Source organism: Electrona antarctica, assembly GCF_951216825.1.
Source record: "Electrona antarctica genome assembly, chromosome: 16".
Classification (NCBI taxonomy): domain Eukaryota; kingdom Metazoa; phylum Chordata; class Actinopteri; order Myctophiformes; family Myctophidae; genus Electrona; species Electrona antarctica.
The window spans coordinates 11,204,131-11,208,412 of NC_136797.1; positions in this window are offsets into that span (position 1 = coordinate 11,204,131).

Below are 4,282 nucleotides of genomic sequence, written 5' to 3' on the forward strand. Positions count from 1 at the left end.
CACACACACACACACACACACACACACACACACACACACAATCAGTGCCATATCAGAAAATGATGCACTGTGCACGGATAAGATGCACCAGAATATAACTGTTCTTAGTAATCCTGGTCTCTAAACTGCCTCCCCCTGGCCAGCCGGGGCGCCTGATGGAGGGGAAAGGAACTGGTTGGAATAACGTGTTCCTTCCACACGCTACGTCCAACTGGGGAAACTCCCCCCCTGTCAAGGTGTAAAGGAGCAACTTGGACACTCAGGCATGAAGGAAGCATGAGTTCAAGTCCATTAGATAATTGACACAGGGGTGAAAAATGGGTTACACAATTGTGGGATAAAGATTATATATAAGAAAAATGTTCTTTGTGCTTTGTATTATTCTGTGGGTCTGACTCGCATGTATTTCATTTTCTTGTATTGCTATGAAACATTTGAATGTAATGGCTGCGTCCTGAGCTTGTATAGATCAGCTATTTTAGAGATGCAACATCACTGTACAATCATAGAGTACAAATTGAGCATGAGAGAGATGGAACGAGGGAAGAGAGAGACTATAAAAAGGACACTGGGAGAAAAGACAAGAGAGCGATGGCGAGGACAGGGCGAGACACAACGAGTTGTGGGACAGAGGAGGACACCAGAGAGACACCTGGAGATATGAGAGATATTGTTGCGCTCAAAGTGTTAAGTAGCAGAGATATTGTTGCGCTCAAAGTGTTAAGTAGCCAAATGTGCCGGGGACCCCAAAGGCAAAGACACTGAGACAGGAATAAACAAAAGGGAATTTATTTCAAACTTGGTTTGTTAGGAGCATGAGGGGAATCCTGGAAGGAGCGGTGGAGCTGGGAGACACTGGGTTTGTGGAGGGAGCCTGGAACAAAAAGAGGAACAAAGTTAGGACAAAAAACAGCAGATCTACCACAGGAAAACTCTCAAAAGCAAAATAGAAGATCTACAAGATGCACACCGCTAATAGTACGCTAGGAACTGAATCTAACTGCCGGTAACACTAACCACAGTAGTCAACGTCCAAGCGTTGGGCGCTGGCTCTCAGCAGCTTATATTGGCAGCCTCTGATGGTGATTGTGGAGCAGCTGGGCTGATTGGAATCAGCCACACCTGTGCTGGCTGCTGGCTGAGGAAGACACCCGGCCCTTGCCCTATGATGTCGTGCAGGGGAGGGACTAGGAACGTGAGGAGCTTGTGGCACAACAGATATATCTATATCAGATAACGGGAAGAAAATGTGCAGGGGACTTAAATGCCATTGACAGTGAATGGCACACACATTGCGTAACACAAACATTGATGACGAAGGTGTCAGGACGCGAATTGTGAGTGATTGGCCGGAATGAGATGATGTATAAAGAGCACCCCTCACTTCACACGGGTGTGATTTATTTTTAATACTAATGTTCTGTGACTTGTGTTTTTGTATATAGAGCTGGAAAAGGAAGACACAGTACTGACGTCTCAATCCGAGTGCTGATGCATGATGGGAAGGTTCTGAGGAAGAAACTAGGAGATTGTTCCAGGTAGGATAATGTCAGTAAATCCCCCAGGCTCTCTGGACACGCATGCACGCACGCACGCACGCACGCACGCACGCACGCACGCACGCACGTAGACAAATGGTTCAATCTCAACCAGTGGATCCATGATGTAACAAAATTGTTATTTTGACCAACGTTTGCCTGTTATCCAGGGCCGGCCCTCCCATCAGGCAGAACAGGCAGATGCCTAGGGCTTCATGAGGGGAGGGGGGGCATCCACCAAGCAAAAACAAACAAACAGTGCTTTAGAACACAAAATCCTGCCTATAGGGCACCAAATTGCTCAGGGCCGGCACTGCTGTTATCTCTCCTATATGGCACCACATCAATACAGCATGGACTTACTTGTGGATAAAATATTACAAGTTTTGGGTCTGTAAGGCTAAATCTCATCAAATGGTGGTCGATCCGTGGCTCAAATACAGAATAAATAATGGGCCTTGAAAAGGCTGAAAACCACTGGCATATAGACAAGAGAGAGAGAGACAGATCTCTTTCTTTAGCCTCGGGCAATAAATGCCTTTATTACATTAGCCAACACTAGTGCTCTCTGCTGCATGTTCTGTTCTGCTCTGTTCTGTTCTGTTCTGCTGTTCTGTTCTCTGCTCGGATCCAAACCTGTGCCTTTCTGAGCCTCTGTGGCTTGACGTCAGACTTGTACCCAATCTAACCCGGTGGTGGTCAGAAGTTTAACTGTGTATCTGATAGAAAGAAAGAAAGAAAGAAAGAAAGAAAGAAAGAAAGAAAGAAAGAAAGAAAATGATTAATCAATTCTATGTATGGCAAGTATACGGGCTACCAGTGGTGGAAAGTAACTAAGTACTTAAGTACTGTACTTAAGTACAATTTTGAGGTATTTGTACTTTACTTGAGTATTTCCAATTTCCAGTACTTGTACTTCTACTCCACTACACATCTCAGAGCCACAATTTGTACTTTTACTCCTCTCCAATTATATGAAAACTTTAGTTACTAGTTACTTTGGAGATTTCAATTTTGATTAGAAAACATACATATCACTTCAACCCTATACATTTCGGCCATTTGAAAATAGTGTGTCGCAATACGACGCATTGTGAGCTTGTAGATCTGCCATTTTCAATAGATTTTGTACACATTTTGAACTTGTGAAATGGGACATTCTGATTCTGCAATATGTACTTTAAGTACATTTTGATGCCGATACTTTTCAATTCGGTACTTTTACTTGTAACAAAGTAGTTCCAAATTGCAGTATTGGTACTTTTACTTAAGTAAAACAATTGAGTACTTTTTCCAACCACTGCGGGCTACAGAATCTAAAAACATCTACGTATTGAAACTGGAAGACGTATATATATGAAATCATGTCTGTCTTTCTTCCATCAATAAATTCTCTGTAAGAGTAATTAATCCTCAACAAGTACGGTACACCCCCAGGTCTCTATCGTGCGTGCGTGACTGTGTGTGTGTGTGTGTGTGTGTGTGTGTGTGTGTGTGTGTGTGTGTGTTACATTAGACACGACAACTGCATCATTTCCACAGGGGTGGAACTAACCTTTTAACCAATTTAGGCCTGACGTCAAAATTTTAAAAGATGTCTTCTAAATTCTGACAGTTTTCTGAAATACCTATGTTTCTGTATCAGTGGTGTCATTTCATGTCAAGGACCCCCACAAATTATATGTAATTGGCCACCGACCCCCATCTGAAAATATTGTTCCAGGAACCCCTCAGAAGCAACAATTTGAGTTAAAAACTGAAAGAATATATACAGTATATTCACGATTTTTCCAAAATAGCAGACCTACAAGCTCGTAGCGCGGCACTCGGTGCCGCGCTACGAGCTTGTAGATCTGCTATTTTTCAATAGCTAAAGCATAACATAATGCTTAAAACACCAAAAGGGGTTCGCGCACAAAATGGATTAAGCAAACAGGACCGGTGCCCATGTGTCTTCGTTGAGAAACACACAGCTGTCACGTTGAATAGGTTGCCTCTGGCCTCAGGCAGCAGGATAAGTGGGACCTTAATGTTTGTTTATACTGGCTTAATTCCTGCCCTCAAGCTTTTCTTTGAATCAACACTTTGAAAAGCGCAGGTGCGAGTGCGGTAATTGTATACCGTTTATTTAATTGATTTAAATTTGGAATCAATTAAGTTTAGTTTTAGGGTGTGATTTTAATTCAGTTCAATATAGATTTTGTCTAGGTTTTCATGGTGAAACATGTGAACAAAATGGTGAACAAATGTTCATGATCCACTAGATCCTAGATCCAGTAGACATAATCCCTGAAATGCGAAACATGTCTGTAATTCTGTCACTTCTGCGTAAAACAGAAAAAGGAAAAAAACTCCACTTTAAGTCTATATATACGCAGTAGTGGAAGAGATTCAGAAGCCAATAAACTTCAGTTAGTCCAGGCCGATTGTCATTGATAATGTCCATGGTTCAATTTGGATCAATTAGGGTCTGGCAGATGTGGAGAATCATGCTTGGCCCCAGGGCTTAAAGAAAAACCAATCCAATTTCCCTCAACAAACCTAATGCCATTAGGGGCTGGATAAAGACAGACAGCACACAACAAGGGAGGGGTCTCTTAAATAGCAGTGGTTGGACGAGACAGGTCCTTTAAAAGCCATAGAGGAGCAGAGAGGAGAACCAATGTCCATTAGGTCTCTGGAAAAGTAAGTGAAAGGACAGGGAGCCGTAAAACACCAAGACATCTTCAACGCAGAAGTCCCGA